The sequence below is a fragment of the Rhea americana genome, unplaced genomic scaffold (genome assembly GCF_003343005.1).
Source record: "Rhea americana isolate MKP2758 unplaced genomic scaffold, rheAme1 scaffold_56, whole genome shotgun sequence".
Lineage (NCBI taxonomy): Eukaryota > Metazoa > Chordata > Aves > Rheiformes > Rheidae > Rhea > Rhea americana.
The window spans coordinates 4267622-4293555 of record NW_028186712.1 but is presented as its reverse complement, the minus strand read 5'-3'; the positions used below and the strand labels follow the sequence as shown (position 1 = coordinate 4293555).

The 25934-nt window shown below is 39.1% G+C and overlaps 1 long non-coding RNA gene across 27 annotated transcripts in view; it reads right to left on the bottom strand.

The window, feature by feature from the left end:
* Positions 1-25934, bottom strand: part of LOC146587860 (uncharacterized) — a 359490-nt gene that overhangs the window by 78085 nt on the left and 255471 nt on the right. The window contains exon 1 of one of the 27 annotated variants that reach the window (XR_014897569.1): positions 7533-7635. The exons of the other annotated variants lie outside the window; for them this stretch is intronic. This is a non-coding gene — a long non-coding RNA (uncharacterized LOC146587860). Of the gene's footprint in view, positions 1-7532; positions 7636-25934 lie in introns of those variants that run through there. 27 annotated transcript variants of the gene reach the window in all.

Here is a 25934-nt window from a genome sequence, read left to right as displayed (position 1 = left end):
CACATGCCAGACATGCCAGAATGCTGCAAATATAGTTGCAAATAGTTATCTATTTATATTTGGAGATTCAGTAGTTTTATTTGAACACAGTATCATTCAGGGGGATAGTTTGCAAGCTCAAAAATGCAGAATTCTTCTTTTTTATTTAGCACAGATAAATATTTAATTTCTCTTCCCACTTGTTCATATTTTTTTCTTTTGATTTAATTTAATTAAGTTYTCTCTAGGCTCACAAGTCTGAAGAGAGGTGGGAGGTTTTCCCTCCCTTTTTTGTAGTAGGAATAGAAATTGCTCTATAGGCCGTTTTTTCCAAATGCTTACAGCTTTGCTCTTTACTTAAATAAAAAAGCCCTTGAAAGAGAGCAGTGTAGGATGGGTCACCACAGATTTGAGATTATTCTATTCTAACATCATTCCTACTGTGTTCCAATTTGGAGGGGTTTTCAGGCAAAACCTCAGCTACTATTTTCATCCAGTCATAGATGTCAAGATAAGGGAGCACACTTTGGAACCTGATACTAGTCATGCTCATCATCAAGGATGTRAAGGGGGGTGCGGGGATCCACCTCATCCTCGCTTTGTTGTTAACAGAGACTGTCACAGCACCCACTGAATTTCTCTTTATATGTATTTTTAAATTCCAGGGCAAGATCTTGTTTCGCTCTTCAACTTAATGCCACACACTCTGCTTCTAAATTTATTTTTGAGCTTGTTCAAAGGGCACTTTCGGTGATACAGAATGGAAGCTAAATAGGTGTTGCTTGTGAAATGATATAGTCCCTAAAACAGCTTCCAGTGGGTATTATGAAGCTTCAGCAAGCAAACACTCAGGGGGCATAACTAGGTAATGCATCAACAAAGACATATAAAAACAAGAGGCAGCTGGGCTATTATTAAGAAATGAAGCAGAGGCCTTTGATAGCATAGGGTGAGAGTTAGAGGAGAAAAAAGCAATTTGGTTAAATGAAAAGAACACCAGCGTCTGCATCGAAAACGGAAAGCAAGCACAACCMTTAAAAAGACAAAACTTTCTCTTTGGACAGCAATGTCTTTTTCTCTCTCCTGGCTGCACCCAGAAGCACAGGACTAAGTCTCTGACTGAAGTGCACTTCAAACAGAAATTTTCAGACGTGGTTCCACCTTCACCGAGATGAACAGGAGTTTGGGGGTCTGGGCACCTCCGAAAGGGGCAGTGAGAACTCTAAAGCTCTGTTGATATCCACTTGGGGGCACAGTTGTACTTGCATGAAGTCCCATTGCACTGAATGGTGCAATAGCCCTCCCTCAAATCGTAAAAACAACAGCAGGGGCTTTACTTTGTTGCCTTACTACAGAACCTGGCACCCACTTGTGTCTTATTTTATCATTTCTGACCAAGTTCTTATTCTCACCGCTAGCAAGCTTTGCTTTTCCTCTAAGCTAGTCATCTATAAACAGCATCGTGGAATATAGCAGAAAACCATAAACTGAAAGACTTAGCTACTTCAATCTGTTTTTCCAATGTACAAAAGAAAAACCAGTGATATTAGAAGTGAAACTTACTCATCTCCAATGGAGATTTTTTTTTTTTTTGTACAGCAAAGGATGTGAATAACATCGGCAAATCTATAACTATTGATTACAAGAATTTTTAGTTTAATAGTCATTCAGCTGTAACATTCATTTGACTTGAAATATGCAAATGTGTGTGAAGTTTGTGAAATCACTTTGTGCTCAGAACAGTGAATTCATGTCTGGACACTTCAGTACTAAAAAAAGCAAGAAAGGTAATTGGAAAGAATTACCACTATGCAGATCCAGTACCTAACTCTATAAATAATTTCCCTGTTCCAGTGTATTTTACATCCAATCAAGTGAAGACAATACAAATTCAGACAGAAAGCAACAAGAGAAGCAGAGAAAAAGAGCTAAGTATTTTACAGAAGGAATGAATGAGCAAGAACATAAATAATTAGTATTTACATTGAGGTTCTTCTGGGCTGATTTTGTCTTTGCATAACGAAAAGCAAAATTTGGTCCTCAGTCTGCTAACGATGGCAACATCACGCCCATTTAGGTTCCCACAAAACCCAACTTTCTGAAATCCAGCAGCCAAACCTATTTACTGTTAGCCCATGGCACAAGCACCATCAGGAAGAGCATCTGCTCTCTGCTTCTGAGTTCCTYGTTCAGAGATAACAGCAAAAGTTGCTTTATACTTAGCAACAGCTCCCATGTTCAGACACAATCAGTGCRACACACTCATCTCTCATCTAGCATCTGACCTTAGGCCAGAGCAGAGCAAGTCCCCCATCTGACTGACATTACCTGTYGTATTGAAAAGAATCAGTTCATGCTATTACAGTAAGCTAAGGCCTTAGAGATAGCACCAGGTAGACGTGTTTTGAAGAGGGTCCAACTACATTTTTGCCAAATCCATGAGTTAGTCTTCTAACTAACTTCTAACTTCAYTTCTTTACTTCATTGTCTTATTTATCCACATTATTGTTTGTTTCCTAACTCCTTGCAGCCAAGTCTGTAGTCTTTTAAAGCTGCTGCTTTTAATGGGCAGCCAAAGGTGGGAGAGTAATCAGGGCCTGCATTAACCCTTGACAGGCTTCAGGTATATGGATTATAGCCACTTGCCTCACTACAGCCCAGCCCAGAGGCAGCAACTGATCCGATAATTATCTAATTTTTAAATTACACAATAATGTTAATATTTAAGTCTACAGGCTGTGCATCTCTAYGTATTAACATGAAATAAAATTCACAGGCTTAGTTATTTCCTTGATTTCCAAACTGGAACAAGATGAGTTTTCAACAGGGTACAACCAGTGAAAATTTGTGAACGTAGCAGTAACCCAGTATGTATTCAAACCAAAAAAAAAGGGGAGAGGAGGGGAGAGAAGGATAGGTAGGAGGGACAGATTTTTTTTTTTAAAAAAAAAAATCATGCCCAGGGAAATGATATGCCTACTGCTAGAAGAAAGAACAAATCATCCAACTTCCATGCGTATCCAATAGCTTCATGCAGCATAATTTAAGACATTTATTGCTAGTCAAGACAAATGCTATCTGAAGGAGTGTAACCAAAGCAGATACACATTAAATACATTTTAAAAGAATTGTTAAGAGATCTATAAAGGGCCCAATGTAGTTTCCTCTGAAATCATTAGGATCATTGCCATAGATTTTAGATGGGATGTTAGGAAAGAGTTTCCCTGGAGAGAAAACAAAATATATGTTTTTCCACCAATTCATGGCTCCAACAATTATGCAAGTGGAAACAAAAGTTCTTTGCCAGCACTTGTCTTGTCATAACTCCAATATTATATAGCAATAATAGGTATAAGAAATAAGGAACCACCAAGTACTTAGTAACCTGGCTTTTACATTTTAAGGGCAGCWCTCACTGTAGAAATAAACATTAAGTGTTAGGAGGAGACAGGCTTTTTTAATTTGCTTCTTTTTCTAAATCCAGCTGGAGGCTCCGCTCATCCCATACCGCTGCCACCACCCCCCGAAAAACAACCAACAAGACACTACTTTGCACCCACACAGCACCATCACCGATGCCCAGGGCAGCACCTATGCTTGCTTCGTATAAACGAGATGGGGTGCCACAAAATTAGCAATTACCTGCTGCAGCTGAGCCCCTGCCAAGGGGACCAGAAAGAGCTTGGCAAGAGCACCGCTGGCCTTCAGCTCCCTCCACACCGCTGACGTACTCTGCCTCTGCCGTAAACTCGTGCCCCTGCCCTCCCACCTCGGCTCAGCTCCCCGCAGGCGGCAAGCACGGTGTGAGCCCTGCTCAGGCGGCTCGGCTGGCTTTCCTGCCGCTGCTCTCAACGGAGGAGCCCTACCAGGGGAAGGACTTTCCCCTATACCTACACAGAACGGTCTGGGTTAGGCTGAGCGTTAATATCGTCGCCTTTGGGCAATTTATTTAAATTTCAGCGTGAGACTGAGATAACTATGTGCTGAAATGAAGGTGCCCGCACAAATATTTACATGTTTTTCAAACTGAAATGCTGCCAGTCGTTTCAGATATTGTGTTGCTTCTGAGTTCCTCTGTGAATATTTGARATTGCTAATAGCATTGCTGTAGGTGTCTATATTCCCTATTACTGTTAGACACATGCTAGCCATGGCAATTAAAAAAAAAAAAAAACATATACGGAATTGCTGAGATTAGCTATCTATGGAATTTYGGTAATGGAAAAAGATGAAAAATGGAACTTTTCCCCTTTTCAAATTTGAATGTTACTTTTATCCAGGTAGAAAGAAGTAAAGCATTTCAGACAGAAGCGTGATGTTAATATTAAACTGACCTTAAAAAATATTAAAATTTTAGAACATTTATCTCATATTACCATAATGCATCATGGTGATGGTGTAACTTATTACAAGGGGGGAACTGAAAATCACAAAATGCAAGCCTCTCAGCAAATTCCCATAATCTTCTTCTTCCCTTGTCTTACCCTTTTCCACTACAATCACATCTCTATTTTAATCACAAGTRCAATTGTAATAGCACTATGTAGCCATTGCACTACATATTTTTTTTCACAATTATTTTCTCCGACAGACAGGCATAAGATAAATTTCATATATTGTTTTCTTTATCCAAGCAATGTCTTGGTCTGCCAAGAAATCAATTAACTTGAACATTGACAGATATTGACGGTACTCAATTTTCTTTATCACATGGAAAATACTGTTATCATCACAGACAATTGTAACTTAACCTGAACACAATGAACTTTCATATATCGTTGTATAGTCCTTCTCATGACATCTAGAAGGGAGCCTGCATATGCCTAAACCTAGAATCAGTTTTCTTGATTAAAACAGAACAGAAAGATTTTTATTTTAAAACTGAAAAAAATTGAAGCCCCCAAAGGACTGGCATCCACTCTTTCGAAAGCATTTAAGAGCACTTAAGTAGACTTCATGCTCAGCTTCGCTGTTTCATTTTTCTTTTCTTTCTTTCTTTTTTTTTTTGTTTTTTCCTTTGTGTGCTTGTCTACACAAGAAGGGGTAATGGGGAGGTATATCATTCACAGTAAGCTGAAGTTCACTAACTGCTTCATGCTGAGTTTTAGGCTGCAGTTGTATCCTCTCAGCCAGCTGGCTCACAACTACAGCGCAAATAATTGCTTCCATATTTGCATGGACTTTCTTTGTATTAAGCATTACATGACCATAATCCATGTTCCTTTCTCACTTTCTGTTCTGCAAGCATTGCAGCATTTCACCTTCTAGATATTCGGATACACAACAGCAAAAGAACAAAACACGTATTTACCATTTCTCATGACTCTTCTCTTGTCATCCCATAACCAATCTCCTCCTTTTGCACTGGCCAGAACCCCTACCCAAAGAAGTGGTGCTGCCTGCTGCATTTCTGGTTATCAGTGCAATGGCACTTGGAAGCCATATATTTAAAGCTTTGCAAGGGGACAGCTTCCCAGTGTCAAGCCCAGATCCTGCTTACAGAACAGCACCTGACCTATCTGCAGCCAAGATGACTTGGCACAAAAACTGCTAGARGAAGTTTTCTTGGAGCAGCATCTCTCAAAACCACAGCCGAAGGACACAGCTGCCCGGCCCCCCAGCAGTCAGGTAGCCCATTCTCCTTGAGGAYGTTCTGCCAGAGAGAAAGACACATCACCCAAAGTGGTATGAGATGGGAAATAGCAGGAGATGTCAGCATGGGACATCTTCGACATCAGTATCATTACTCTCCATAGTATTAGACGTAGGGGAAAATCTAACCATTCCTAAGTTAAAAAAAAAAGAGAGAGAGAGTTGAAATCATGTATATCCTGCCACTGTGGGATTCTCTAGACTAACAAATAGGTTAGAAAACAGAAATATACTTTTCTAATTTGTGAGCTTAGAGGATAGAAGACAACTGCACAGAGAATAGGATTATAAATAGCACTAGCTGCCTCAGTGTAATTTGGAAATGGCTTTTCGTGCAGATTTGTCAGTAATCTCCTAGAGACTGGCATGTCTTATCATCTATATTGACAAGACCTTCTTAATAGAAACACATCTCTCTTATCAATGATCTACCCACATAATATTCATAGGCTTCCAATTAACACCATCTAGGATGGCATTTTGATGTAAAAGCAGCCACATGCTTTGAATAAGCAAGGGATCTCTTGTGCTCTTGCTGCTGCTTACTTGCTTCAGTCTTCTTACTGCAATTCTTGGAAGAAGCTATTCTAACTGTGCAAGGTAATCTTTTCTATTAGGTTTGTTTTGAGAATATGGCAGAAGTATGGATATTATGCACATTATTTTGCAGTAAAGTTACCTATCAGTGACTGTCCTGACTGATAATGACTTTTATCAGACAACTGGGTATTCAACAAAATGCCTTAACCATYAGCAGAGCAAGTGGAGGATTACATTTGGCTGAAGTGAAGTTGATGCTCTTTCATAACTAGGTTAGTGCTTGCTAAGCAGTATCTCCACCTCGTATTATAAATTCATGTTATATATTATATAACATCTGCAAAAGCATGGGAAAGAATGTCTCCGGTGTTTGGAAGGCCCCGGTTCACTCAGGTTTASAAAGATACAAGCAGCCAGCAATCAGCTTTCTCTAAAACAGCAATTACTAGGGACACATCTAGCATTCTGCTTGCTAGATAAAGACTTGCTCTTTAAATTAAATAATCCAATTTCTGGAGGTATGTGTTTTTTCTTGTAGCTTATATAATTTTCTATGCATATTTCATAGGTAGTCTATGCAATACAATATGAATATTTCAAGACTTTTTCAGAATGTCAAGGCTAGGGAAGTTCTCTCTTTCTGTATTGAGTAAGGATATTTTCTTATTACTCTTTTTTAAGCTTTGTCCACTGAACCAGGAAAAACTTAAGTATGACTATATTCAGGATTAGGAAGTATAGTTTACAGAAGTCCTACTATGAAAATACTACATCCTATGAATACAATGATGCTTTGGTTTTACAAAAGTGTGGAGTGGTCTGTGATTTTATCATTGAAATGAAAAATATACAGAAGTAGAAATATATAACCCCAAAATGAAAGAAAGACTGTGAGAGAGTGCARTGTGACAATTTATCCAGTCAAATCTCTGTAAAATGAGAATTAAGTCTGAAATCCTACAGCCATGTAATGTCACAGTCTTTATACATACTCAGCCCTCGGAGAAAGAAAACTGGCAAAAAAAGTATCATTTGGGTTGGAGAACTGAAATAGCAGTTTCTGCAACCACTGTTCTTGATGCTTTTGCAATATTGCTAATGGTGAGACAGGCCTGTTTGGAGTTTGGTGTACCGGAATGGCAGCCCTACCAAGAAGATCTCCAAAAGATCTCCAGAGCCAGAAGAGAAATGATACAAAGCTTCTATCCCATGCCAAAGTGAGAGGAAGGAGTGGCAGAGATTGGACAAAGCACTTCTTTCTATGAAACTGTTTGTCCACTTTGCTCACCAGCTATCTAGGCACATCCAAGGTTCAAGTAAGCACCCACACACTCTCCAGCTCTATAGCTGGTAGGACTCACATACACAAAGGCAATTCTGTCCCATCTCCACACAAGGGATGCGGTCCCTTACATCCTCACAGGTGCCTCGCACATGYGGCATGGGATCGGAACCCAGCATGGGATCCACAGGTAGCCTGGAGATAAGAGGACAGAAACATTGCTGCTGGCTTCGCAGTCCTGTAATTTATCAGCCCTATGAAATCCCATTAACTTCCAACTCATTTGGCCTCTCTTCTCACTGACTTCTGAGAGCTGGACAAATTTTACTCATTTCCTCTTCTTCTCTCTCAAATCTTGTCCAGTCAGATGCAGATTCCATTGAAGATAAGCTAAATAATTAGCAGCAGTAAACTGTTTCATTTTCACAGAGGCCATTTTCTTATCACAGTGCTGGGAGATTATGGAGGTATTGTCAGCATTTAAATCACAGAATCACAGAATGGTTGAGGTTGGAAGGGACCTGTGGAGATCATCTAGTCCAACACCCCTGCTCAACCAGGGTCACCTAGAGCACATTGCACAGGATCATGTCCAGGAGACTTTTGAATATCTCYAGAGAAGGAGACTCCACTGCCTCTCTGGGCAACCTGGTCCAGTGCTCCGTCACTCTCTGTCGCAGTAAAGAAATCTCCCCTCACGTTCAGATGGAACTTCTTGTGGTTCAGTTTCTGCCCATTGCCTCTYGTCCTATCGCTTGGCACCAGCGAAAAGAGTCTGGCCCCATCTTCTTGAGACCCTCCTTTAAGGCATTTGTAGATATTGACAAGATCTCCTCTCAGTCTTCTCTCCTCAGGCTAAACAGGCCCAGCTCCTGCAGCCTTTCCTCATAGAGGAGATGCTCCAGTCTCTAATCATCTTCGTAGCTAGCCCAGGCAAGCCCACTGTTACTGTGCTATGCTCTCACACTGCRCAATGCAGATACCTGCAGGTAGACAAGATGGATCCTACTCGCTCTGTCTCACTTCCAACATGCTTCAGGGTCCACTGTCCTGGACTCTCCATATGCTCCTAGCAAAAGAAACTGGTTCTTATACCTAATGGATGTGTTGACATATGGCTGTTTCGTCCTGGGTTGTGGGAGATGCAGGACCAGTTATCAGGCTAATTATCTTACACTGGCAATCCTGCAAGCATCTCTTTAGCACAGGAAATGTGAATAGGAAGCAGAGAAAAAGTTTCTTTATGAAGACTAGAGTGAACTCAGCAAGGTATATATTATGTCATTCACCAGTGTGGTCCTCCCTGACATTTTGTGTAAGCAGAAGGTCAAAATTCCTTGTTCTGAAATGTGTGACAAAGCATCTATGCTTGATGCAGTTTGCCTTTAATAAATTGTTTTCCCTGTCTTTCCATTTTATATCCCCTGCAGACATGTACAAAGTTCACTGTCAAATAAATGGAGTTTTGAAATGAATGCTGACGATGTCTTCATACTAGTATGTATTTTCACAGAATTATTTCACAAAATTATTTTCCTCCTTGGAGTTCATTTCCTACAGCAACACTAAGTTTTTGTTAAAGGCAGAAAAAAGCAATACCTTTTTACTGCTGTAATGATCTGATCTACATGTGATTAAATGCTTCAGGAAATACTGCGCATGTTGCCTCACTGATGCTTCGAAATGCACATCATAACACATGATAATATTTGTAGTCCCCAAAAAAGGTTTCGAAAAATCTTTCTTTTCAGCTCCTACTTTCTGCTCAGGTTTTCATTGCAAGAGGCCTTCCTTCTTGCAAGGGGCCCTTCTTTGTTGTCAGAGGCTGGAATCCAGGCCATCCTCAGCTGACTTTCTACTCTTTTTCCCGGACTATAGCTCAGCTTTGATGTCACAGGACTGAACTCAGTCCAGCTCCTTTCACTACAGAAAATAAATACAGACTGCACTAGAGGTGCAGGGGAAGGATTCTTTATCACATCCTTGCAAACTAAAGTCTCAGACTCTTTTGCTCTGAATTACCTGAAAGCCCAAATGTAATGGCCAACATAAGAGCCACATACACATACACGCATAAATGACACTCACACTCATATAACAAATGTTTCTGCTGTAGAGTTTCCTGAACTCCCATCTCTCCAGACACGAGGATAGCCTAACAAATTCATGGCTCCCAACAGCATGCTTTTACTTTCCCTGCATCTGAGCCCAGCAGGAAATAGGTTGATTCTGGTTCAGCCTAAACAGAGCAAGGGTTGGTAAGTAGGTAAAAGGAGACTGTCTGTCCTAGGGGGATACAAATCAATGTGCAATGGTGGCTTTAGTGRTGCCAAAATACTAAATAGAAGAGGTCAACTTTGTTAGGTATTAATTTCATGTTAAGTCATTTATTATTTTCAAACTGACACATGGAACAGAAAATATATTGCCAGAAATATGTACTACAACTTCTATCCTGGTAACACAGCTCACTTCAGTATGCTCATTTCAGAAATTTTTGCTCAGAACCAACTTCCTTTCCAGCCTCTTTTAGATAAACCCTGTRTGTTTCATTCAAGAAACGAAAGCATATCAACCAACCTATTTGGAGGAAAAAGGTACTGACAGTGTCCTACTAACTTTACAAAAACAGAGCAGTTATTCGTGAAATTAAGTACAATTTTCCTTTCTGAATAGAAAGAAGAGCCTTCCTATATATTTTTTTCAATAATAACTGCATGCTTAATTCCTGACAAAAYATATATGAAAAGTTAATCTACCTCTCAAAAGCATTCTTTGCACATTTCTTCTCCTCACCTTCTATTGCTCCTGGTAGCCAGCAGTCCCGACATCTCTGCACATACGCTCTTCACTAAATTTCAGTGTCCTGAATCCAATAATAGAGTGAGGAATAACTTAGTGTACCAAACTCCACTCCCATGTAGACAATACCAATTTTGAGTCAAAGGGAAAAGATGTATTTTTTTTTTCACTGGGCTTTTCAATGCCTTCATTTACCTGCTCTTTATCTTAGCTTATCCTTGCTAAATTTTAATTAAACCAAAGGAGTACTAAAGAAATACTGTAACAAAGCTAATTGTAAAGAAGGTCAGAAGCCTCTGGTCACTTGCTTCTGCTATTTGCAAAGACAAGGCTGTGACCAAATCCTAAGTACGCCCCAAGTAATACTCCCATGACTTCTACTTTGATTGACAGCAGATTTCTACATTCAAGGTGAAATGCACAGCTCACACCTCTGAGCTGGTGTTTCAGGCTGTTTGCAGACTCAGAAGTAACAATAAAATCAGAATTTTTATGGGTTTTGTTAAGTATGTGAGGACTCTAACGTTGCATGTTTTAATGAGCTTCTGAAATCTTGTATCCCCAGATCTTATGCTGGTTGGTGGCCTGCACTATTTGGGCCTTAAAGCAACATGGTGTACAGACTATCGCCATCCCAGAACCATCRTGCAAGGATGGAGGGGACTCCAAGGCGGGGGGGTCTAACCATTCCTTGGCCCTCTCGCAGGCTCACAACAGATGATCATCAGGTGTCCTTAGACACCTTTGTGTCTAAGCAATGCTGACAGAAAGATTATCTAATGTTTAACTTGAAGATTCCTTACTGAAAGTTAAGCCCATTACTTTTTGTCATACCTGTTATGAGGATGTTCCCTTCCTTCGTGTATTAGATATTAACATATTTAAATATTAATCACATGTTTCTTTTCAGTCTCCTTTCAGGCTAAATAGTTTTACTCTGCAAACCAAGTTCTCCAGATGTCTTAATGTTCACTGTTCTGTTCCAGACTCTCTTCAACTAGTCTTGAAGAGCAGTGCTCAAGACTGAACAGAGGACCTCAATTCTGGCCTTTCTGGTACTGAAAGATTTATATATAATATGCCACACATCTGTTGATATATTCTATCAACAGATAGAATATATAGCTTTTTCCTGTTTTGCAACAGCACAATGATATTTACTTACATTTTTATACTTAATAATTTGCAGGCTCATTTCCATAAATGTACTCCCTTCCTGTTCCCTAGCCTGCCTTTGCACAGCTGATTATTTCTACCTAAACTTAACACCTTGCACTTTTCCCTGCTGAAGTTCATCCCATGTTTTTCACATTATTTCTCTTCCTCATCAAAATCATTTTGAACTCCAAGTCTATTTTCCAACATTTCAGAAATCCCTCCCTGCCTGGAGCTTGATAAATAACTCCAGAAATCTTGAAACAGCTTTCAATCTTGATAGTGAACTATGAAATGTATGACTATGGTTTCCTAAACAGATTTACTCTCACCTTTTAATGTTTTCACCTAAGAGTGGTGGTAGAGTGACAAGAGAGCTAGATTAGAGACAGCCTTATGAATGCCTTCAGGACTACAGTATTGATTAGGGGATAGAAACTATTCTTGGACTCACAGGAGTCTTCTGATCCTACTTCTGGTATAGACCTGCTGTGTGCCTTCAGGAAAGTCATTTAACCTTTTCCTATTGCAAATTTTCTTTCTATATGATGGGCATAATGATGCTCACTATCCTTTTAAATGTGCTTTGCTAGCATCAAAGATGAAAAGTGCTCTGTAAGTGCTAAAGTGTTATTTATGTGTTCCCTTCCCCCAGGCAGGGGAAATGAAGTTCAGAAAATGCAGTAGCTTTTTTTTTATATATATATATATAAAAGAAATAAAAAAAATAAAAAGAAAGAAAGAAAGAAAGAAATAGAATCCTGTATAAAAGAAACAAAGTGCATGAAGACCTAAAGACTTGCAGAGCTATCCCCATGCAACCCTTAATYGCACAAGATATAAGTACATAAGGACAAGAGTATTAAAGGACAAAAACAAAAAAAAAAGTGCCATCAATTTCTGCTGTACTGCTATTACCACCACCACTAATCTGAAATGAAGGTTCATTTTCATTTTCCTTGAGATTATTTTGGCCATAAACCTGAGTTAAATGTGAATTTTGTCTAGAACTCAGTGACAGAAGATAGACTGTCATCTCTTCAGAAAATACCAAGCAATGCATGCAGCTACAGTGACCAAATAGGAGACTAGTTTAAGCATTTAACCTTTTTTTTCCCCTAAAAATATGAATAATAACAAAAAGAGCCTTCACAATAGTCAGTTACTTATGTTTTAGGACCGCTTATGTCAGAACATACAAAAAAATAAAAGACACAAGAAAAGAGAAAGGAAAAAAGGCCACTGGCAAGCTTTGAATGGGTTTGTCTTTAATACAACTTACCCCAAATATTTTGTTGTGTTTTATTCCACATTGCTAGTAGGTGGGTAGCCTCACTTACAGATGTCCATACCAAGGACAATCATAGCTTAAGAAGTAACTATAAATCKACCACACTAACATTCTTCGCACAGTCAAGTAATCAAACAAGTCAACTTCTCTTCTGCTATGAAGAAAGATTACAGAGCTCCTGCTCTAATCTTCCTCTTCCAAGATTGATTTCCAGTTTAATACTGTTCCGCTCCTTAAGAAACCTCCTCAGCCAGGAGAAGCCAAAAAAGTTGTCCCAAGTGCTKTCTCTATTAGGCCAGAAGCTGTTCAGCAGCTCAGGTTTCCACAYCCAGCAAAGCATGTACCAGAACTCTCTAGCTCAGCTGCTTCGGCCATATGTTAAAATAATGTTCTTATTGTTGTGTTTAGGTGTCTTTCCAGATAAATGTTTTCACACCTATCTTGTTGTCTACATATCCATCTTGCTTTTATATTATTTTCATCTACAAAACTCATTAGATCCCTTAGTAAGGACCAAAAATTCCATAACTATGTCAGATTTTATTTAAATTTCTGATGGGAAAATTTGCTTTCTCCTAAAATAATAGCAATTCTCCCAGTGATTAAAGTGTTTCCCTTCTTACTTGTATGCCATTCTGCCTGACTGAGGACAGGCTTTCCTACAACATACCCCAAGCAAGCAGCCATGGCAAGGACAAGAACTCAAGTGCACTCCTAGGCCCATGTGGACARGGTGTGGGTCCCAAGAAAAAGGAGAAGAAGGAGAAGAAGGAGACGATGGAGAAGGAGGAGATGAAGGAGAAGGAGACAAAGGAGAAGGAGATGGAGAGAGAGAAGAAGGAGAAGAAGGAAAAGAAGGAGATGAAGGAGATGAAGGCAAAGGAGAAGGAGACAAGGACATTACTTTCTTTGCTTGAAGTTCAAGACATAAATGTTGGAAGAAGATTCTTTGGTAAGATAACCTGTTTTGGAGAGCTCTTAACTGAAGGTCTAAAGCATGCCCTTTAATGATTTCAATATGTAAATTTTGGTGGAAAAGTACCCAGAAACGTACATTCTAAAAAAAAAAAAAAAAAAAAAAAAAAAAGAAGAAGAAGAAGAAGAAGAACAGCTGGTATATCTCTACCTGTTTTGGTACACTATTCATTTAACTATTCAGTAAGTAGCCACAGATGCATCTTCATGTGGCCTAGGAAGTACACTTGCACAAAAACTTCTAGGAGACCAAAATCTTTATCCACTACATCAAGATGACATGCAAAGAATAAAAAAGGAATTCACWGCTCTTGTACAGACCAATTACTAGCTCATTATTTGTTCATCTTAGATTTTAACAAGAAGTATAATACAGTTTACTGAATATTTTTTCAACTAGGATTCAAAAAGTAAGATTTCATCATTTTTTTCCTCATACTCTGCACCTATCATGYGAAAGTTTTTGTAGAAGAAAATATTTCTAGAGTAGTATATAGTTGGTGAGCAGCCATCAAGCCAAGAAGAAAAGATGATGATAAGAACTACCTGACCTCATCCTGGCAGCAATGTTAGTTGATCAAGGCAAACTAGAAACGAAGAACTAACACATGAGACTTGCCAGAAACTTCAACTCCACCTTCATTAGTGACAAGTGAGTCAACTTCCAGCAAATACATTACCACATTGGCAGGACTAAAACAATCTTCACATGACTGATAGCCTGTGCCTGAAAGGATGGCTAATTTTGATCCCTTGAGTACTTCAGAGGTCTGAGTTCCCTCAGTACCTGCAGAACATAAATTTATAAGAAAGTCTGCAATAAGGTCACAACAGCCCCCATGCTACTCCGCTCTTTTAAGTAAATTCAGACTATTCAGTAAATAGCCATGTGTAATGCAACAGATTAGGGGTAGCAGGGGAAAAAAAAAAGCACCAATAACAACAATCACCAGAGACATTAATCTCCTCAAAGCTACCTGCCAGATCTTGGCAATGGAAGCAACAGACTTGTTTTTTTGGAAGGGACACAAATATAGTACTGTGGCTGATTACTTTTCCAGATATATTGGTTTGGCTCTACTTATATAGGACTCACTGGCACACATTGTCCAGAAAGCAAAGTAAATACTTGAGAAGCAGGTCCTCATGTCAGATAAGAGACCTTTAAAACAACTGACATATTTACATAGAACTTTTATTTTCAACATTGTTATCATAGTTTATTTTGTCCCCAGAGCAACAGAAAAGTGTAGAGATGAGCTGTGTTTGGAATAACACAGATTAAAAGAAAAACAAAATCCACAAACTTTCTGCAAAAATTAACGGGTTGATATAAAACACTTCTAGCCAGTCAATAACTATTGCACCTGGATCTGCTCCTGCAGAAGTTCTGACTGTAAGAAGATTACAGATGATGCTGTCCATGGCACCCATACAGCCTTAAACTAAATGTTCCAACTCAAAGGAATGTTCAATATGAGAAGGTGAAATAAAAATCTATCAACAACAAATGTCAATGCTTGGCACAGAGCAAAACCACTGCCTGACCTGAGATCAGGGATTGGAGCTCTCAGACATTTGGAACTATTCAGAATTTAGCAGATACTTCTAGCATCCTTTTGGTTAGGTTTCAGTCAAATTTCTGTGGAAGACCTGAACAAATTGACAGTATTTTCCAGTTCAACAAGGAGAGAATGAAGGACCTCTTTGAAGTCTCTGATGAAATGTAAACTACTTCCCACAAGACCACATCAGATGTCAGAATCTTCCTTAAAGAATTAATCTTAAAAACTCCATATGTGAATACTCCATACACATGTGCATGTGTGTATGTGTGTTTTATAAATGTTGGTCTGTCATTTTAAGTTCTAATGTGATTGCCAGACGGAATCAGGATGCGTTATAAGGGAAGGATAAATAAACAAGGGAAATTCAGAAAACTGGTTTTCCTAACAGCAGCACAAGGCCCATTCTTATTTAAAACATCAGATTGCACCAATTTTGTATGAGGTAACCCCYACCAAAAAATTACCATTTGCTAAAACAAAATACTACTTTTCCTGTTGGGAAAAGTTAATATCAACCTGTATCAACCTGAGCTGATGCAGTGCCTTATACCATGAGAATCTTACTCTTCGTTCTTGTGATAGAGGCCTTCCTTCATTTTGAGCTTCCAGATGCAGTATTTCTTGACCAGAATATACAATTGAAGTCTTGAGTCAAGCAATCGCATTTATGCCATTTGATAAAACAAATGAATTTTACTTTAAACTTGGAGTCTTCAAAACCTAGATGGAAAGGTTTAAGGCACTAATAATGCCTTAAATGTAATCACAGAGGCTGAAGGCTCATGTGGTTTATCATCCTGCCATCCAATTACATCTTGCCATCAAGCTACTATAAAAGGTGAAATAGAAACACAGGTGCTGTTTGCCCATGCAAAACTGGCAGCAGTTTTGCTTGGAGTTTCCTCCCTTGTTGCCTGATGCCCCATGCTCTTCTGAATACTTGTGCAGGACCATCAGGGCAATATCCATGGACATTGTGAGCCTGATGTTTCTCCAGCATCTCATTTTATACCTGTGTTTTGTAGAAGTCATTACTTAGACGTGCTGTGAGTGTTAAACCAGGGTGCGCAAGGGATACAGACAAAGGAACACCCATTTTGTCTTTCCCAGTGTTGGCTGAGATGGCTACCTACTTAATACTGTCAAGACACGTTCAGAGGCAGAGCTGTAGCCATACGAATAACTTCACTGATGAACATGCAAGTCCATAGAGACCTTCAGCACTTTAAGGCTAGGCATCAATTTTGTGGAGGAGCTGAAGATCTAACTTTTAACTCTAGATATTTCCAGGAGCAGTAAGAAGAGCTAGGTAACCGAAATCCTGTGGTGGATATAGTCCAGAGTACCTAWGCTTCCTTTGTGCTTTTGAAAATCTACCCCTGCTCTTGAAGGATAAGGGGAAGGCATTTTCTTTGTTGTTAGAAAGTGCAATACTCCAGAAAGATTCTATAAAGTAACTCCTTACTGATAATATCCTGAAACAAGTAAAATCTTCACCTCTGACTGCAACAGAGATAAAATCTCCCCTGTAATATTTTTTTTGCTTGTTGAATTTCAGTTCACTTGAAAATAAAACATGTAGTAACATAGGATTTAGAGGATATTTGCTAATTCATTTGCTACTTTGTATTTCCATTTCAGGAGATTCTCTGAGGTATTTGGCCCTAACAGGTGTACCTGAAAGGAGTACAGCTTCAGCATGTCTTGCCAAAGTCATACTCCAAGTATGTGTCCAAGTCTTGCCAAAATCATAGGCCTAGACTCATCCTATTCAGGTCTATAAAATACTGAAGCTGACTTTGATCATCCTAGACTCCCCAGAATCCCTTTTAAGGTCCCAGAGGAATGGGAAGCAGGTGTGTTGATGAGAGGGAGAGCCTCCAAAGAGTGCTTCAAATCGTAGGTGGGCTGACTGTCACCTGGATGTGCCATTTCCTCGTTGCTCTGGCACGTGTGAGTATGTAAGGTTTACTTCACCCCTAGCTGTGATGCCTGCAGAGGAATGGGATGAGCCCAAACCAGTTTCTCTTCCATGACACAGGAGTGCAATAACATGCTCCGTCAAGTGTTCTTGGAGACCCAGAGGCACAGAAAAATCCAAAAGGAAGTTGCAGAAGAAAGCAAAAAACTCACTGGTCTCATCAAAATCGCTCCGTGTACACTTTTACTGGGACTCCATTATGTGTCATTACTTCAGTTAYTCTATAGCATTGCTTAATCAACTTCCATCATTTTAACATTTTAATTTTACACACTGGAAGCAATAGAAATTGAGGAAGTTACCACATCTACACTTAAAACTGAACAACAGRACATTTCTTACTGCAGTTAGGGCCAGACAGCTATTTCTATGTCACACAAATAAATACTCATACATCCAAAAGAGAAGTCTGAGACTTTGGTATTTATTTCTGTTCATCARTAGTGCAACATACAGCTAATACAGATTACTTATACGTTTAGATGTATATTTTATACATTTATAACTACAGTAAACTTTATAATATATATGATACATATATATGTGTCTCTCGAAGCATAGTCAGAACTGCCATTAGCAGAATGGTTAACAGAGATAYACTACTTTTAAACACACTTGCCTAGAAGAGAACCTGCACAGGGGAGTAAAAACACACGGTATACTGTATTTCTGTAGAAGATTACCTCACTTCCCTCCATTTCCTCTAAAATCTTGGTAGAAGAGGAAATTAAGGGAGACAAACTGAACCGTGATGCTTAGGGAGTCCCTTGATTCTGCCTGTCACAGTTTTAAGCCTGCTTGGGGCCTCAGGGGAGTCTGGCTGCTCTTACTCCTCCTCTGCCAACCAGACAGTAACGGCCCACTGCTTTTATTCATTACCCTGAATGTAATGCACTAAATTTAACAAGTAACACACTCAGCGGGAATTTATTGGCCTTTTGCAGCATGATTGCAAGGTAGGATATGGATATGGATTCCAATTACTGCTGACACCCAGATAAGAGAAACAAAGCCTATGCATGATTGTTATTAATCAAAGGTGATATCTGGTATTACAAAGAAAAGAAAAACAAAACAAGAATAATTTAAAACTACTTAACTATGTGGTTTTTTCCTATCAAAATGTCAGTTGCTCCAAATAAAATTATGCCAGTATTTTCTTGCTAGCAATAATAAAAGAGATGGCACATTACACACAAATTGCAGGAAAGAAAATGTAAATAACAGGAGTCTTTGATTATAAAGTGATATGCAGAAGTAAGATACTGTGATAAGCATAGAATAAAAATATGCATATGTTCACAGTTATACAAATATTAAAGAGCACTAAACAAAATAAAAATCCTTTGTAATAGAGATAGCTGAGATTCATATTGATCTGCCAGTATTAAAAGATGGGATAGGAAGAAATTAATTTGTCTTGTTCACATCTGGAGCTTAAATAGGTACAAATGAATGGGCAGAGAACAAGCCAAAAGACCACGGCATCAAAATTCCAGAAACCAACAGATGTGAAACACATGCGTTATCTTTCCAAAAGTCCCTCCCAGGTGAGCATAGAAAGTAACCATTTCGCTGCATCTGATTGCACTCATTTTGTAACACTGCAACCAACAACTTAGTAAATATTAGGGGTATTCAGAGAAGTCAGTGAAAACCAATTCAATTCCAAGTGTCCAGAATTTCCATTCAGCCTGGATCTAGAAGATGAATTTTTCTTCCAAGCTATCTAAAACGATTAAGTCAACAGAGTGCGGCCAGAAAGCTTGTGAAGTTTCTCATTACTGTCTATTCCTGATATTCAGGCTGAGGGTTTCAGCCAATGAATGTTTCCTGGTAGCAATTCCATTCTGCTACTGTAGCAGAAGCAGGGATTACTTTTCAAAAACAGGAAGTTAAAAAAGATGAAAAGGTGAAGTCTAAATTCAACATTTCTGAAATGACACAACAGCATAATTTGCTTGAAATCCAGTGAGCCTGCTACTCACAAAAAATGCTACCTCAGATTCCTATACATATAACTTATCTATATGTCCCAAAAATTAATCAAAAAAGAGGAAAATGGCATTGCAAGTACCACACTGGCCCAGTCTGGTCTGACTTTACTACTCTCTCCCGATTCCTGAGACAGCCTCTTTCCTGTATGCTATTCATTTCCTAGTCACTTCAGTATTGGTATAAAAACAATGTTTTTACCCTGGGAACAGAACTGACCTCAGCAGTTCTCTTCATACAAACCAACATTTCAGTATTACTGCTGGTTAAAAAATGAATCTGAACCAATAACCGGGAGACCAAATTTCAAAGAGAATTGCCAGTTCTCCTGTCCTTAATTAAAGATTTTATTCTACAAGCCATTATTATCATGCTATCTGCATAAAATACTGCATATCAATAAACGTTATTGCACATGTAACGTGTTAGCTTGTCTCTTCTGGGATGCTTTCTCTCATCTGTGAAAAGGGAGAGGGGGCAGAGGCCAGTTTGTTCATGCTGAAGATTATATTTTTCACCTCTGTTATGAAAGAAAATGTCATAAGCACATCAGTGATCATGTTTTACACATTCAAGATAGATAAAGCATAGGCTGTAAAGACATATACGTCTTTAGTGTAGGTAGGAGGGGAAACAAATCTTAACTTTAGTGAAGGCAGTTACTTGGATGACACAAAAAAGCAATTGTATGTTTTGTAATCTCATTTTTGCTGTTTTATCTGGTATATTTGAAAGAGTTTTGATACTGGATACAGCAAGAGACTAAACATAATAAGCAGGGAGGAACAACATATTTTTAGGAAAAACTGCTTTTTAAGCAAACACTATAAAAATTATATATTATCCGTCTCATGATATTGATGCATACATATGAATGAAGGATTGAATGAGAGCATAAAATCATTTTTGCGGCATTTGATGATGTAAGGTATTACTGATAAATATTTGATTACATATATACATGATTTCAAACTGAGAAACACTTGGGTCAGTGATGCAGCCTTGATACTGAAGAGATCTTTTATTAATAGCACTAGCATCTTCTTAAAATATATGAAGTTCATCACCGAGGGAGAAAAAGAAGTAGCCAAAAAGTTGATTCATCAGAGCATGCAGATACCTGCATAACTTTAAGCTAGAAAGTATTGCTCACCAAAGCTTTGTGAATAAGGATGTTATCAAATAGTCAGACTAAAAGTTTAGATGCAACAGAAGAAAACAAATGTAATACAGAGCAAACTGTCAGCATTAGAAACAGAAAGAATAAAAAATCATTTCTGCAGAGATTAGGGTGAATGGCCTTTTTAACATGGTGACCAGAAATAGGAGATAAAGACCATAAAATACACAATTTCCCCACCTTTGGCTTCAGTGAGCTTTGAATCAGACCTCAAAAGAAGGGTTACTTCTCTAGTGCTGTAGCTAAAATGCACGCTGGTCTTTTTTACAGTCATTGCTCACACTTAAATAAATGCACAGAGGCTGTATTTCTACGTTTGTGTACACATTATTTTGTTGTGAACACGAAAGAAATGTACACCCTCATATTGCAACTGGATTCTTCTATGGAAAAAAAAAAGTGATTATTGTGGCTCGTCAGTATTACAACAACTGTTACAACTCCAGCCTTTTGTTCTCAAATATTAATGGGAAAAAACAACAACATCTTTTGTAAAAGATTACAATTTAGAATGGTAATGATACATTTGTCTCAAGAGAATTTGTATTCTGTCTGCAAATCAATCAAGATATGGTGAAACGATTTAGAAAGAAATCACARCTGAATGCATAAAATCCTGAGAACAAAGAATGATACCTGCGTATAAGAGACAGCTGACAATACCCACCAACAGAGAAATGCATTTCTCCTTATTCTTGTAAATATATAAACTCATAATTCTGCTAGTTTCTTCTATAAATAACACACAATTTTTATTTATGGTACACTATTTAGAAATATATTGTGCATTCTGTATTTTTGCTAGCAYGTACCATGGAGGTATATTAGATCAAGACTTTCATGACAGGAATAAAATCACTGAAATGTGGATTGAGTTAATAACTTTAATGCAAAATATTATCTTCTCTTTTTTTCTGAATTTCTCACAATGCTTTTGACACACTAATCCTTAAAAAAATCATTTGAGCAATAGAATGGGAGAAAGCATCACACTGGAAGGGAATAATTTCATGCCTCAGATGTGTCGTGAAGCATGCGGCCAAAGAATGAGTGACTTCAGTCACCTAAGAAATGCAATGATTCCCAGAAAAGCACTGGCTAAAGTATATTATTGCTGTTGCTGCATGGAAATTATTTTAGAAAAGGTMACACCCATGGAGCTACTAGAAGTTATTAGAAATGAGTGATTAAGGTGGCAACCATAGAGCTTGTAATTCACTGTTTAATAAATAAATGCACTCCCCCATCACGCTTGCAAAACTAAAGTGCACATTCTGAAAAGTACCTCACTTAAATGAAGGGCTTCCTTGGCCTAACGTGACTGTCAAAGCTCTCCTACAGCAGCTGAGAAAACTGTTTGAAAARCTGTATTTTACCCCAAAGACTTCCACGGTGACAACTGCCCAAACTCAAATTAAGTGCTCACGAGGTACAAAGACATTTGCAGACTAGAAAGCCAACTGCAAACGTGGCTGTTGCTCCACCTCAYAGTCACCTAGTTAGGGGGCTCTGGTCTCTGGAGAACAAGCTCAGCGTCACAAGAGAAGACGACAGCAATCACGCATGTCCGCTTCCTCGGAGTAATGCCTCTAGCAGAGATCCAGTCCTGGAGGAGCAGGGCCTGCACAGCGCGAGTGCCAAAGCAAAGCTGGGCACTCCTACCATGGTTCAAGTTTAGGGATAGCAGCGCGTCTCCAGGTCAGCGCTCTACGTAGGTTGGGAGCAAATGCTCAAGATCTTTGTTCAAATAAAGTGAAGAGCTTCTGTGGCTTTTTTTTTCTTTTAAAATGAAAAAATCATTTACACTGCAGATCTGAAACAAAATGATGTCCTATTTATGYAGAGTTTGTCTTTAATAAAAAACAAGTTTCAGAAAAGCTGCAAAAATGAAACTTCAAAAATTCCATCCGTAATTTTATGTATAACAGCCTTCAGTCTGGTTTGCTGCTGTATCATCTCACATTACTATCAGCTACTAAACAGAAAAGGAATTTGATTTTTGGAAAAAAAAGTCATTTTTTCTTTTAAAAAAATTGAATCACAGCTTTTTTTTTAAGTTATATCATGAATTAAAAGTTCATCCTTTTCTTTAAAGTTTATACTTAGATCATGCTGCTTCTTCTATTCTTGGTATATATTGCAATTTAACCTCACCATATTCTCTAAAAACGTTTTCTTCCTTATTCATGCCAACTGCATCATTTCCATTCTGCTTAACCATTAGTTGTAGCAGTTTCCTTTAATTCTGTGATACTATTTTTTTCCATTGCCTGATAATCTAAGGCAAAGTGTTGTGAATCTTAAAAAAATAGGCTAAACGAATCAAAGAAAATAGTAGTTCCTTATTTTAAACCAGCATGTTTTGTACTACTGCTAATCTGTTACAGAACTGAGGAACTGCTCTAAGTATCTGAAACACTTTTGACTTTCCTGTGACTATGAAATATTAACATCAAGGGACTTAGTTTTGCTATCCTGTAAGAACTGTTCAAAGTACCTCATGGGGTAAAAAGTGATAAGAAATGAAGAGAAACAGGAATACTTGAGGAATTATTCTCATAGCCCACTCAAGGTACATAATAAGACATGGTTCTGCAGCCAGCATCCACCACAGAGGCAGGTTCTGTCAGAGAGCAGTGAAGAGTAAAAATTAAGATATCTAAATTTAGAAGGTGCAAAGACTCTCGTCATTTCCAGCTACATTGTCCTGGTTATTATCACTAAAAATAAACATTTCAAGGAATGTCAGAAAAAAAAAGTTTTTTTATGTTTTCCATTTATTTTTTGTTTTGYGGATATGTTATGAAGTGAAAATAAAAGTTTTAAACAACAAAGGAAATTGCACATTCAMGATAAATTTACAAGGCATTTACAGATTGCCAGAGTCCAAGAAGTGCTGTAATTGACTCCTTCTGCCTTGAACTTCATGTGTTGTTTGATTTTTAGCAATTGTTTTGGGAATAAACTGAACCATGAATGTTGATCTTGGCATCRAAGCACATGCCAGATCCTGCAAATCTTGTGTTTGCTACCATCTCTCACGTTTGATATCTGGCACATCAGAAAGCATCAGCTATGGAAGGGCTACAGAGACTGAGAAGGACACTCCAGTTGCAGGTCACCTGGAAGAAATTGATTTGCAGTTAGTTGCATTAACTGTACATACTGTGGTGAGCAGGGGGCTTAATTACCTACACGTCAGGCTTCTTGGTTTAAGAACTTAAGCTGGAAATCAAAAAATGACAATGCAATTTTCTTTCTTTTTTTCTTTTTTTTTTTCTTTTTTCTTTGAGAGCTGGTTTGTATGTTCTCATTTGCAAATGTTACTGGGACAGTGTCAGGTTGCTTTAGGCCAAACATTTGGATTTCTTATCTATATTTTATAAAACTTAAACCTGTTGGCAAAATTTGCTGGATTTCTTTAATGGTTCCAGTGGAAATAGTGTTTCATCTAGCTCTGAACAGTCATCACAAACGAAACATTACTGGACTATGCCATGACACTGAAACCAGCTCTAAACAAAAGCTGAAACTACTTAGTCTGTTTATTAGTATAGAAGCTGTGAGAAAGGAGGGGGAAAAGCCCTAAAAATCCTAAAATTTACCTAATTGAAAAAATAAATTTTCAGTAAATGTATTTATAATGGACAATATTCCTTTAAAATGGCTGGGTCATTTTTGTTTTGTTGTTGTTGTTGTTGTTTTCCTAAAGTGGTATAATACTGCTATTTTATAATGTGCAATGGAGGTAGTATCAACCAGCTTTCCAGTTCGGAGCGGCACGGTCCCAGCCATGGCAGGGCTCATTAACACCCAGCACTTGGATGATTTATCAGCCAACCAGCGTGCAGAGTTTCACATCTCTCCTCTGCAATACAAGGGAGACCTTCCCCTCCGGCCTGCTCCCATTCCTGGTTTAACCCTTCAGCAAAACTTTTGTGCTATCTATACAGAGAGTTCTGCTCCACACTAAATATGCTAATAAAGAAATACCTTGAGGGCCTTTTTTGATCATTTCAGTTATATGTTGTATATGCTAAATCTGCAGCTTGCAGGGTTATCTTCAGTGAGACGTCACCGTCTCTGGTATATGCAATGCCTTTTGCTTTGTCCTGTCCAATAGGCAGGTTTTTAACATATTATTTTTTTATCAACAAAWGCAGGCTGTGAGATTAGCTCAGAAGGACACTTTCCATACAGGCAGGACTGATGCCCTGTCTGCAGACTTTGACCTTCCAATCAAGACACATCATTACAAATACTTTGGTGGGGGAGGGAAGGGAATCAGCCATTGCGCCAGGATCTCTAAGCACATCTCTCTGCACCATGCACAGAGGACACCCTGGGTGTGAGGGCCTGGTGAGGGACAACAGCGGAACTCTATCAATTTTTGCAGCAAGTGTCTCTCTTTTTTTCCTTTCTTTCCCCCCCCCTTTTTTTTTTCCTGTGAGATCCCCAGAAAGAAGAGCATCAACAGACAGTGCAGATGGGGTGAGTTGCAGCAGCACTATGGTGTGTGCCGCCAGATAGCTGGAGAGAAGTCATCGCCCCAGAGAAGTACATATATGACTTCTACACCAAWGGTCTTGTGCTTCTCTGAAAAACCCTCTGGGGTCTGCCAGCTTTGGGAGAGAAATCTCTCTTGCTCTTTTCAGGATAGGAAAAACTTAGCCTCACCCCATGGGACAAATAGAGGAAATATCTGCTAGCAAAATCTCCTGGAATTTTCCTTTGATCAGTGTCTCTTCTTGTACATTTTTCCACAGAGAGAAGAGGGGTTTATGCCCTGGCTTGAGATTGCTAAAACTGTAAGATCATATTACACTTTTTGCAAACACTGGGAAAGTGCAGGTTTGAGAACAGCGCTGAAGAAAATGGTGGATCTTTCTCCGTCTCGAATCTCAGTACGCGTGCAGAAGCCGGTAACAACATCTGGCAAGGTGCTGCGCTCTCGCAGTGCACCCTGCCGTGACCAAACGCCCGGGGCTCACCGGCTCTCGTGGAAGCGCCCAGCACCTCCCAGGACGGCACTCGCCGTTCTGGCAGAAGGAGCAAAGGAAAAGCAGCCAGTTTAACACAGAAGCGATGCGCTAGTTCCCCAGAGCTTCCCTGTCTTGACGCGCGTACCAGCCGAAGATCGGCCCCGGTGTATTAAAACAGGTCTCCTGTAAATATTTCATGTCCTGGAGGCAAGCAAAAACKCGTACACTGCCCTATGCATTTCTATTATTTAAAGGGTCACTAATCAAGCAGTGAACTTACCTTCCCGACAAATCTACATACCAGATGATCAATATTCATTTGGTGCTAACGATACTCCCTTCCCGGCCCACCACGCGAACGAACGCAAGCYCGGCCATCTCCCTCCTCGCGCAGGATTAGCATAACCTGGGAAACGAGCCCCCAGGACACGCTAGGGTGTGCTGTGCCGACCGCTGCAGGGGAAACGCTCGCGACGACCGCCAGCAGCAGCCGGCAGCGTAGGGACGAGGCGAGGAAGGGTTAAAGTTTTGTCTGTGACACTGAAATTGAGG